Genomic DNA, 13013 nt, shown 5'->3' with positions numbered 1-13013 from the left:
GAGGCCAGGGATGAGGGGTTTGGGGTGGAGGCTGCCCAAGGGCTACGGTGGGGAGAAAGGACTCCCACCAGCTCTCTCTCTCCCCACAGCAGCACCTGGGCTGGTGGACAGGAGAGGTGCCTCTCCCCGCCATGAAGCTCCAGGGTTGGGGCTGCAGGATAGGCGCCTCTCCCCCGGCCACTGTAGGTCTGGACCAGAGCTGGGTTTGGGTGCCTCTCCCCCGGCTGCGGCATGGCTGGGGAAGAGGCATCTCTCCTCACTGCAGCCCTGAGGGCCTGTGCGGCGCTTAATCGTCTGCTGCACGGCTGAGCAGATTAGAGGGAATTTAGGCAACAACTGGTCAGTGACAATGGTGGTTAATCACTCTGTCATCACTGACCCAACCATTTGTCCATCAGGTTTTGATCTGCCAAGGCACCTGTGGTCATCTCTGAACCAGTTTAGAACAAGACAGGGCAACTGCATGGCCAATCTCTTTAAATGGAGCTGTTCTAATGACCCTCGAGGCAGCTGCGGTCAACTTCAGACTGTCACATATCCTTGACGAGGGCTCACAGGCTTAATTTGACAGTTGGCTACTGTCTCTCCTCCTGGCTGATGATGAAGCCATCAAATGGCTGGGCACATTGTGCATATGCTGATAATACTAATTATCCGAACCTGGGAAGAAGGGCAGACTGAGTCACAAGTGGGGTTGGAGCCATTATCGTTTAAAGGATCAGTCACCCTGTGGTGGGGACATTCTGCAAAACAGAAAGGCAGCAAGCAAACTGATCAAAGGAAATACTTTTTAAAAAAGATGCACGACTAGCCAGTGGAACTCATTGCCACAAGCACTACCATTGAAGCCAAGAGCTTAACAGCCTTCAGTAAATGGGGAGGACAATTATATGGAGATTATGTCCATGGCTACAATGAAAATGATTTAAAAGTATTATAATGAGATAAAAACCCGCATTAGATCTGGTCAAAATTTTTCCAATTGAATGTTCTTTTTTGTCAGAAAATGCTGTTTAGTTGAAATCGAAACATTCAGTGGGAACTTTCACTTTTGACTGAATTTTGTATAGAAAAAAATTGGAACAAAGCATTTTGATGATGTCGAAATGTTCTGTTTCAGTGTTATCAGAATGGACCATTTCAATTTTTTGTTTCAAAACCACTTTTCATTTAGAACTTTTCTATTTTAATTTAAAAAAAAAAAGAGAGGTTGAAATTGGAATGAAACATTTCATTTTATCAAAACATTCTGATTCACCTGAAAATGTTTGTTGCTGAAAATTTCACATAGAGGAAATTTTCTGGTTTTGTTTCAATTCAGAACAAAAATAAATTTCAAAATCGGGACATTTTTCATAGAATGGAAATTCCAGGTCCTACACTGCTCTAACCCAGGTGACTTGAGGCAAAAGCCAAATAGTAACTGCCTGGGGTTAGGAAGAAATAGATTATTCCATAATTGTCCACCATGGATTTTTTTTCACCTTCCTCTGAAGCTGGTACCAGGCACTGTTAGAGACAGGATACTAGGAGATATGGAATCTGTTCCAGTGTGGTAGTTCCTATATTCCTAGGGGCTACAAACAACTAAGTGGCTGGGGTAACAGAAAGTGTGTAATTTCCTATGGGTGACACAGAGACACGTATGGCCCATGGACCATCCTCTCCCTCACAGAGAAATGCAATGGCACGCTAGGCACTATTGCTACAGATATGACTGCTCCTACCGAACCCAGCGATGGCCTATTCCAACTCAATGAGAGGCAGGAATCACATCATGACTGAGTTTATCCTGGGATTTACAACCAATGGGAAAGTGCAGGTTGTCCTCTTTCTGGTGTTCCTAGGAACCTTGGCCTCATCATGCTGATCTGCACCAACAGGCACCTCCACACCCCCATGGACTTCTTCACTGGCAGCTTGTCCTTCCGGATCCTGGCTGACTTGCTGTTAGACTATAGGGGCACCTCCCTGGCTAGCTGTGCCGCCCAGTCCTTCTGGCTTGGCAGACATCTTCCTGGCGGTCATGGCCTACAATTGCTACATGGCCACCTGCAACCCGCTGCACGACACCACCACCATGTCCAAAGGGCTCTGCCTCCTGCTGGTAGCCTGGTCCTATGTGGGTGGCTTCCTCAATGCTGTGGCCCACACAGCCACACCTTCCGTTTGGACTTCTGTGGCTCCAATGTCATCAACCATTTCTTCTGCGATGTGCCACAACTGCTGGGCCTCTCCTGTGACTCCAGCCACACCTACTAGGCCATCCTCTTTGGCTTTGTCAGTGGCACTGTCGTCGTCAGCATTCTCATTATCCTACGGCTACGTTGTAGCTGCCGGCCTATTCATCCACTCAGCCAAGGGCCGGTGCAAGACCTTCTCTGCTGGTGCTGCCCACCTGGCCTCCATCGCCTTGCACTACAGTTCCCTCCTCTTCATGTAGATGAGGCCCAGCTTCAGCTACTTACTCGATCAGGACAAGGTGGCCTCCCTTCTCTACACGGTGCTGAACCCCTTGCTGAATCCAATCATCTACAGCCTGAGGAACAAGGACATAAAGGAGGCCCTGAGAAAGACCATCAGCAAAGGCAGGCTCCTTGTTAAACAAATGTCATGTGACACTGATGAACCAATAAAGACAAAGGCCTGATAGGCTGCTACTGTCATTACTGCCCCTGGCAGGTGATGTTCAAAGGGTGCCAGATGGGAGAAAATCAGAGCTACTCCCTTGCTTCCATAGTCACCAGTGTAACTGCAGGGACAGCAGGGAAGGGTGAGCATGGGACACAGAGCCTCTCAGCTCTGGGCACTGATTCCAGACTGGCCACCCCCCTAGGGGTCGTGCCCTGGGGCCAGAGCTAGCCCCATGGGGGCGGGAAGGGAGTGCCACACCACACTTCCAGCTTGGGGCAGGCACGGCTGGAAAAGTTTATGCACCACTGTGGTACATAATACCTTACATGGGACCTTTGAGATGAATATCATGACAACACCATGTGAGGTGTGCTTTTACTGTTACATATCAGGGAGCCAATTGCCAACTGGCATTGGGGTGTTCCTAGAGTCACAGCTTGATTAGGGTGTGGTAGCAGACTGTCCTGGGGGTATACGCAGAGAGGAAGTGTCTAGATTGGAGTTCACTCTCTCTGGGCATCCAGTGACAGCAGGTAGGGTTGCCAATTTTGGTTGGGCATGTTCCAGGAGGTTTCATCACATGAATAGGCAGCAGGTTGAAAACAAATAAAAGGAAGTATTTCGTCACACAATGCACAGTCAACCTGTGGAACTCCTTGCCAGAGGATGTTGTGAAGGCCAAGGCCATAACAGGGTTAAAAAAAGAACTGGATAAATTCATGGAGGATAGATCCATCAATGGCTACTAGCCAGGATGGGCAGGAATGGTGTCTCTAGCCTCTGTTTGCCAGAAGCTGGGAATCAGCAACAGGGGATGGATCACTTGATGATTACCTTTTCTGTTCATTCCCTCTGGGGTACCTGGCACTGGCCACTGTTGGAAGACAGGATACTGGGTTAGATGGACCTTTGGTCTGACCCAGTAGGGCCATTCTTATGTTCTTATATGACATAATATTTAATTAAAAGATTCATCTGGAGACTCATGGACAATCCTGGAGGGGTGGCAACCCTAACAGCAGGAGACTGGGAGAGTCACTGAAAGGCAGGATACAGGCCTGCACAGAGCCTGTGGGGAAGCAATAGATACTGAGGTAGGAGGCCCTGCAGCCAGAGTGGAATAAGAAGGGGATTGTAGGGCAGCTCCCACACATGGTTCTCAAGGAGGCAGCAACCTGAAAAACTGTGGCAGCCCCAGGAACCTCAGACCCAAGGGATGAGTCTGGGGAAGGGATCTGTGTGGCTCGCCTGGATGTTAGGCTTAAAGGGAAGGAGCTAGGCAATGGTGCTTGCAAAGGGCGGACGTAGGGAGTACATCATGGGGACTGTGGGGTGGGGGCTGGTGGCCTAATTACTGTGCACAGGGGGGAAAATCTGCAAGCATGAAACAGGAGGGAACTGCTTCCTTCAGGCCCCACTGTGGAGGGGACCCCAAGTGCTGCCAGCCCCACGTGTACAAAAATCATGAGTCAGATACTACCCCACTTCCACATGCAGCTGGGCTGTAGGAAAATGGCCATCCTGCCCCCTTTGGCCCTATTGGCAGGAATGAGCAAGGGTGGCCATTTTGAATAAGGAAAAATTGGTGAGTTGGACAGCCTTTGCTGGCATTTTCGTGAGACAGGTTAAAAAACACCCACCCCCCACATTGCGGGGGTCACGATAGAATCATGAGAGTTGGCAACACTGAGACCATAGATGACAAGAGCGAATCCTGGCTGGCGGGATAGACAGACCAATGCCTAATTCCTTTTAATTAAGGGATGGGTTATCCAGGTTACTAGTCCTGAGGCACCAATGGAGAATGGATACCCATGTACACCTATATTGGACTTCCCCTAGGGGTCTAGTTAGGAACTGCTGTTAAGCTCCTATTGTAGCTACCTGAGCCATTGTATTCTGCTGTCTTCTCTTCCCACCAACCCTAATAAAGAATCATTTACCTCCAGCTGTGTGTGCACCTGCTTATTGGGGTTACACTTCATGCTACAACCTATAGGCTTAGCTGATGATGTGCCTATGGATTGGCCTCTGAGCTCACGATGTACAGGGGTGCTACTGTGTATCTGGAAAGGTTTGGTGTTCCACAGTGCCCCCAGTGGGTGGAGTGAATTACACTGTTTTGGGAAGGATATGAAGAAAACCCCCTGGGTTAAGCACAGAAGGGTTACAACTCTGAAGAGAAGTGAGGAACAAGGGACTTAATATAGTTACTTAATTACTTCACAGCACTGCATGTATCTGATGAAGTGAGCTGTAGCTCATGAAAATTTATGCTCAGATAAATTTGTTAGTCTCTAAGGTGCCACAAGTACTCCTTTTCTTTTCACAGCAATACTGTGAGCCTAAATAAAGGAAAGAAAGGCTGGTGCTGTGGTTAAGGCAAGGTGGGTTCAATTCCCAGCTCTGCTAGATACTCCCTGTCTGATTTTTCAGCAAGTTACTCTTTCTGTGCCTCAGTTCCTCATCTGTAAAATGGGGATAATTATCATTCCTTTGTCTATTTAGATTGTATCCTCTAGGACTTTCCCATTATGGGTGTGAACCTCGCACAATGGGGCCTTGATCTAAGTCATAGAATCATAGAATATCAGGGTTGGAAGGGACTTGAGGAGGTCCAACCCCCTGCTCAAAGCAGGACCAATCCCCAACTAAATCATCCCAGCCAGGGCTTTGTCAAGCCTGACCTTAAAAACCTCAAAGAAAGGAGATTCCACCACCTCCCTAGGTAATTCATTCCAATGCTTCACCACCCTCCTAGTGAAAAAGCTTTTCCTAATATCCAACCTAAACTTCCCCACTGCAACTTGAGACCATTACTCCTTGATCTGTCATCTGCCACCACTGAGAACAGTCTAGATCCATGCTCTTTGGAACTCCCTTTCAGGTAGTTGAAAGCAGCTAACAAGTCCCCCCCTTATTCTTCTCTTCTGCAGACTAAACAATCCCAGTTCTCCTCAGCCTCTCCTCATAAATCATGTGTTCCAGTCCCCTAATCATTTTTGTTACCCTCCGCTGGGTGCTTTCCAATTTTTCCACATCCTTCTTGTAGTGTGAGGCCCAAAACTAGACACAGTACTCCAGATGAAGCCTCACCAATATCGAATAGAGGGGAACGATCATGTCCATTGATCTGCTGGCAATGTCCCTACTTATACATCCCAAAATGCCATTGGCCTTCTTGGCAACAACGGCACACTGTTGACTCATATCCAGCTTCTCGTCCACTGTAACCCCTAGGTCCTTTTCTGTAGAACTGCTGCTAAGCCATTCGGTCCCTAGTCTGTAGCGGTGTATGGGATTCTTCCATCCTAAGGGCAGGACTCTGCAATTGTCCTTGTTGAACCTCATCAGATTTCTTTTGGCCCAATCCTCTAATTTGTCTAGGGCCCTCTGTATCCTATCCCTACCCTCCAGCGTATCTACCTCTCCTCCCAGTTTAGTGTCATCTGCAAACTTGCTGAGGATGCAATCCACGCCATCCTCCAGATCATTAATGAAGATATTGAACAAAACTGGCCCCATGACCGACCCTTGGGGAACTCCGCTTGATACCAGCTGCCAGCTAGACATGGAGCCATTGATCACTACCCATTGAGCCCGACAATCTAGCCAGCTTTCTATCCACCTTATAGTCCATTCATCCAGCCCATATTCTTTAACTTGCTCACAAGAATACTGTGGGAGACTGTTTCAAAAGCTTTGCTAAAGTCAAAGAATAACACGTCCACTGCTTTCCCCTCATCCACAGAGCCAGTTATCTCGTCATAGAAAGCAATTAGATTAGTCAGACATGACTTGCCCTTGGTGAATCCATGCTAGCTGTTCCTGGTCACTTTCCTCTCCTCTAAGTGCTTCAGAATTGATTTCTTGAGGACCTGACCTGCTCCATGATTTTTCCAGGGACTGAGGTGAGGCTGACTGGCCTGACAGGATCCTCCTTCTTCCCTTTTTTAAAGATGGGCACTACATTAGCCTTTTTCCAATCATCCGGGACCTCCCCCGATCGCCATGAGTTTTCAAAGATAATGGCCAATGGCTCTGCAATCACATCCGCCAACTCCTTTAGCACTCTCGGATGCAACACATCCGGCCCCATGGACTTGTGCTCGTCCAGCTTTTCTAAATAGTCCCGAACCACTTCTTTCTCCACAGAGGGCTGGTCGCCTCCTCCCCATGCTGTGCTGCCCAGTGCAGTAGTCTGGGAGCTGACCTTGTTTGTGAAGACAGAGGCAAAAAAAGCATTGTGTACATTAGCTTTTTCCACATCTTCTGTCACTAGGTTGCCTCCCTCATTCAGTCAGGGGCCCGCACTTTCCTTGACTTTCTTCTTGTTGCTGACATACCTGAAGAAACCCTTCTTGTTACTCTTAACATCTCTTGCTAGCTACAACTCCAGGTGTGATTTGGCCTTCCTGATTTCACTCCTGCATGCCTGAGCAATATTTTTATACTCTTCCCTGGTCATTTGTCTAATCTTTCACTTCTTGTAAGCTTCTTTTTTGTGTTTAAGATCAGCAAGGATTTCACTGTTAAGCCAAGCTGGTCGCCTACCATATTTACTATTCTTTCTACACATCGGGATGGTTTGTCCCTGTAACCTCAATAAGGATTCTTTAAATACGGCCAGCTCTCCTGGACTCCTTTCCCCCTCATGTTATTCTCCCAGGGGATCCTGCCCATCAGTTCCGTGAGGGAGTCAAAGTCTGCTTTTCTGAAGTCCAGGGTCCGTATTCTGCTGTCCGTATTCTGCTTTCTTCCCTGTGTCAGGATCCTGAACTTGACCAGCTCATGGTCACTGCCTCCCAGGTTCCCATCCACTTTTGCTTCCCCTACTAATTCTTGTCTGTTTGTGAGCAGCAGGTCAAGAAGAGCTCTGCCCCTAGTTGGTTCTTCCAGCACTTGCACCAGGAAATTGTCCCCTACCCTTTCCAAAAACTTCCTGGATTGTCTGTGCACCACTGTATTGCTCTCCCAGCAGATATCAGGGTGATTGAAGTCTCCCATGAGAACCAGAGCCTGCGATCTAGTAACTTTTGTGAGTTGCTGGAAGAAAGCCTTGTCCACCTCATCCCCCTGGTCCAGTGGTCTATAGCAGACTCCCACCACGACATCACCCTTGTTGCTCACACTTCTAAACTTAATCTAGAGACACTCAGGTTTTTCTGCAGTTTCATACCGGAGCTCTGAGCAATTGGACAGTTTAATTTTAATTGGACAGTTTAGTCCAATAAAATTTATTACCGCACCCGCCTTGTCTCGCTAATACCCTGGGACAGACATGGCTACAACAACACTGAATCTCTCTCATTGGAAGACATTTTTCCCAGACTTCAAATAATTTCTGTATCTCTTCTCTGCACCCTCCTCAATTTTGTCAGCTGTGAGTATGTGCTCACATACTGTGGGAATGGGAGCTATGCAAGAATCAGGAGGCAAATCCTCAGCTGGTGAAGTCAATGGAGCGATGACAGTTTACACAATCTCAGGATCTGCAGCTAGACTGACAGAGAATACTCACAACAAACTGTTCTGAATCAGTCTGTAGAAAATTCGGGGCGGGGGGGGGAGGAAGTGTCTAGTAAACTAATAACTTTCTGAAAGTTGTGATCTGTTCTCAGAAGTTCTGCAAGCAGAAAACAGAAGAAATGTGATCAATTAGTTATGTGCTGCTAGTGGATTTCCTCCCCTCTGATTATTTCAGCCTGTGATGCTCCATGGTGGTATATCTGCTATCACCTCTGGTTGCGTTGTTCACACTCAACTAAACTCAAAAGCTTCAGATCAGAATTTTACCATATTTTCCAAAAGAAATTCATGTCTGGGCTAGCAGATGTCAGCCCAATGGAAAATATTGTCAGAAAGCTACAAGGAAGCCAGGGCTTCTACGGAAAGTGTTGCTGCACATTATATAGCCCTTGATATGTATATGTATCCACACACTATGTACTACCTCAAATGACCACTGGAGGCCACTTTCGTGCCATAGGATTATCTTGCAAGGGCCCGGTTAAAGTAAGGATGTACAAACTCATAAAAACAGCCAATTTCAGGATTTGCTTTCATCAGCATTTTGTAATCACACATTTCATTCCTCAGCCTTAATTAAATGGTAACTTCCCCTGAGCTCTGCCCTCAACATAAGGAGAAAATATCTCCAGGTCACTGATGTCAGAGCTGGAAAGACCTAAATCATCTGTCCTATGCAATGCATAACTCCACTGTAGGACTGCTTTCTACAATACATGCTCCTGTGCAATTTAATACTGAGTGACTCAGATGATGGTGCTCTTGCCAGCTCAGTCCACAGCCAAATAGATCTTGCTGTTCAGAAATGTTTCCTGGTATCTTGCCTAAAGTTGGCTTTGGTCAGCCTCATGAAATAATTCCCAAACATTGGAACTGGTTGGAAAACAAGGCTCCCCCATGCAAAAAAAAAATAATAATAATTTTATGGTAAAAAAATATTTTGTCCAAAACCTGAAATAAGTCAGTGAGAAAATGCCACTATGATTCCTCATGGGACATGTAGTTTGGGTGCAGCATGCCCTCCTTCTCCTCTGAGAAGGTTGTGTAGTACTGAACATCACTCTGTAGGACAGTCAGCTAGAGCCCATGAAATGCATTACTATGCAAATCAGAGTTGTGTAAGAACCAATTTTCGGTTCAATGCTGAACCAAAAAAATTTAAAAAAAAAATTGCTTTGTGTAACCGAAAAAGCTGAATTCTTTTTGCTTTAGCTCAAAGAAAATGTTTTGGTCGACCCAAAATGAAATGTTTAATTTTGTTTGAGTTTTTAACCTTTAAAAAAATTAAATAAAATTGAAATAAAATACAAAACTAAGTAATTTTGAATTGAAGTCAAAACATTTCATTTTGAAAATGTTGAAACAAAATATTTAGACTTCTTTTTTTCCAACCAAAACAATTTAGCGAATTCAATACAAATTCACAAAACATTTTGATTGACCCCCAAGCTACATTTTTTGGTGAAAAAAAACCCCGTGGCTGAAAAATTTTGCTCACGTCCAGTGAAAACTACACAGTAAGCCATACATACACAACATGGACTAATGGTTAGAATTAGCTACTATATCTAAGGCCACTGAAGTTCACAGCTAATTTAGTTAAGTGTCTCACACCCTCAATTGTCCCTTGACAGGAAAATGTATAGTACATGGAGGCTGAAAACACTACTAAACTACAGATTGTAGAGGAGACAATTTACCATGTAAAATCGCTAAGCCACTAAAAATCAGCTGGGTCATGACACTAAAAATAATGTCAGTATACAAAAAATGCTCTGATACGTTGTGAAATCTGAGAAATAGTGTATGAAGGATTAAAGACTGAATGCTAGAAACCCACAAAAGGGGCAGAGCTAAGATCACGTGTGGGCCAGATCTACAGCTGGTGTGAATTGACATAGCCCTAGTCAGTAGTGTCTACAGCCATATGCATGTTACGCACAATTGGCAGCGGTGAGAAGCCCCAGCACGGGCCATGCCTCATGCCGCTACTCTTTGCTGCTGCCGTAGGGCCGGCTGCTGCACCAGAACTCTACCCCAGGGACTTGCCCAGCCTCGCCCCACTTCCAGCAGTCCGTGTCCCCTCCCAGGATGGGGAGTGACACTGCACCTGTGGGGGCTGGACTGGAAGGTGGGGGCTGAATATGGTGTGGTTAAGCAGGTAACATGCTGGGGCCAGCGGCTGCAGCAGGGATGGCCCCACAGGGATTGACAGTGCGTACCATGGGAAAAACTGGGGGCACCTTGGCCCTATGGAGGTCAGAGGGGATTTATTCCAGCTGAGGATCTGGTCCTATCTGCTTATCTAATAGCGTTCCTCTTCATATTCATAGATTTGAAGGCCAGAAAGACCACAGTGATCATCTGACCTCCATTATAACACAGGCCATAGAACTTCCCTGAGTTAATTTCCATTTGAACTAGAGCAGATCCTTCTCACAAATACCCAGTCTTGATTTAAAAATTTCCGATAGTGGAGAAGACACCACAGCCCTTGGTAATTTGTTCCAGTGGTTAATTACTCTCACTATTAAAAATTGTGCTTATTTCTAGTCTGACTTTATCTAGCTTCAATTTCCAGCCATTGGATCTTGTTAGACCTTTGTCTGCTAGACTAAGAGCCCTCTATTAACAGCTTTCTCTTCTCCATGTTGGTTCTTAGACTGTGATCATGTCACCCCTTTACCTTTCCTTCTTTTCAAAGAAAACCTTTGTAGACAGCACCCACGTGCTAGTAATTTGCACGTTGTGCCAAACTCTTTGTGATATGAGCAAATAAACTTTGAACTCCCAGCTGCTCTTGGGACATGACCTGGGCATCAGAAATATCATTTCAGTTGTGACCTTACTCACTGGAGAAGGCAGGTTACCATGAAGTTTAGGGGCAGATGGAGTCTTTGCTTTTACAAGAGCTGACCTGTGGAGAAGCACTTTTCTGCTCAGCAGCCAACACTGAAACTGCAGTGAGATGTTACATGAGGGTTGTGGGGAGGATGCGCATCAGAGGAGACCTAGTGCTCTCTTCTGCCATGTCTGTGACCCGATGATCCAGCTGGAAGATCTCAGGGCTGGTTTTAAACATAACTTGGGTGTCCCACCCCATACTCCTCTTTTAGGGAAAAAGGCTAACACCCAAAACTGGGCATGGGCTGTGACTGTGTGCTGGATGGCAGCCAGGGGTGCATGCTGGGATCAATACTGGGGTCTGACTGGTGGGTCCAGGCAGCAGTGTGTGAAGCACCACAAGGATCCCTGAATGTCTGCCATTCACAGCCATCTCCTGAGTGAAGGAGAGAAAGATTAAATCCATGTTTGGCCATCATGGTCCTAGGGCTAATGGGGTAGAGAAGGGAGGGGGCTAGACAATACCTCATACCTCATTCAAGCCAGAGGTAGGGGGCGAATGGGATCCTGATCCTACCATTGCCTGGCATGGCCAGACTTACCTGTGGAAGAGAAGGTACATTTCCTGGCTGACTCCAGTGGGCTCCTACTTGATAGAAAACTTGGATGATTAATAGGAGGAGTTTGGTGAATGGAGGAGATCTTCTCCCTAAAGGTCCTCTCCAGGCAGGGTGTCTCAGACAGGTCCCTGTGGGACCAATTAGAACAGCACCTTGTTTCTGCTGTGGGCAGGTGGGAATACCCCTGGTATGCCAATGTGACCAGTTATTGCCGCTACCCCTGGTGGCATCCATGGTTGAAGGAGAAGGCGAGACAATGTCTCAGGGCTCCGCGTTATGCATGGAAACCAGAGGTCTTTATTGTACTGGCCTGCATCCAAAAGTGAGCACTGGGTCGATCAAAATGAGTCGTTCCAATTTTTGACTTTTTAAACATTTTATTACATAAAATACAAGCATTGAAATGAAACGTCCTGGTGAAACAGAAGATCTAAATATGGTGACTTTCTAAATGAAATGTCATCAAAATTGCCATGTTTTGCTTTCAACGAATTGGCATTCAACTAATGGATAAAAGTTCCATTGGAAAATTTCTAGTCTGTGCCTTAAGTATCTCGTTGAATCAATGCCCTGCCATTGCAGGGGCCTCAGGGATTGGCAGATCTCGGTCCCGCCTGGTCTTTGCCTCTGACACAATAGCTTAGTCTCCAGAGGATTGTAATACTTTGGTCTAATACAGGTTAATGACTTGCTTGTCCCATTACTGGGACCAGTACAGACCACACTGAAGGTCTCAATACAGACCACAGTACTGGTCCCATGACTTGTCTCAGTACAGAACCCAGTACTAGTCCCAGTTCAGACTCCAGTACTGGTCTTATGACTGGTCCCAGTACAGACTCCAGTACTACTCCAGTACTTTTCCCAGTATTGGTCCCAGCACTGATCCCAGAATAGATCCCAGGACTGGACCCAATACAGGTCAAAGCACTGATCCCAGGACTGGTCCCAGGACTGATCCCTATATTGACCCCAGTAACGGTTCTGATTCACTCTCTGTTTTACAGCTCATGAAATACTGCAGGATCAGCCGTGTTGTGTTCATAATGATCATCACCAGACTGGTCAGCAGTTCAGGATCCATGTTTCAGGCAGAGATGGCAGGCACATAGTTTACAAGGGCTGGTGAAAAATGGTGCAAAATGAAGTCAGAAGCCCATGGAGTGATGGGATGGAAAGAAATACATCATGGGATGGCGAGCATGCCTCCATGAAACACTGTGATCTGTTCCCAGAGGTCCCAGTGGCAGAGGGTGGTGAATTGCATAGTGGGGTAGCTACCCATGATGCAACACTCTCTGTTGATGCAACAGCAATGACTATGGACACACTCCACCAACACAAGGAGCATTGTGTGGACGTGCAGAACCTATGTAATTAAAGTGG

At 46.5% G+C, this 13013-nt stretch overlaps 1 pseudogene; it reads left to right on the top strand.

Moving 5' to 3' along the window:
• The first annotated feature begins 1738 nt into the window (after window positions 1-1738).
• Window positions 1739-2650, top strand: LOC125637881 (olfactory receptor 9G4-like; annotated as a pseudogene).
• The last annotated feature ends 10363 nt before the right edge of the window (window positions 2651-13013 follow it).

The sequence above is a fragment of the Caretta caretta genome, chromosome 6, assembly GCF_965140235.1.
Source record: "Caretta caretta isolate rCarCar2 chromosome 6, rCarCar1.hap1, whole genome shotgun sequence".
NCBI lineage: Eukaryota > Metazoa > Chordata > Testudines > Cheloniidae > Caretta > Caretta caretta.
The sequence above is the reverse complement of the archived record's forward strand: the minus strand, read 5'-3'. Positions and strand labels throughout refer to the sequence as shown.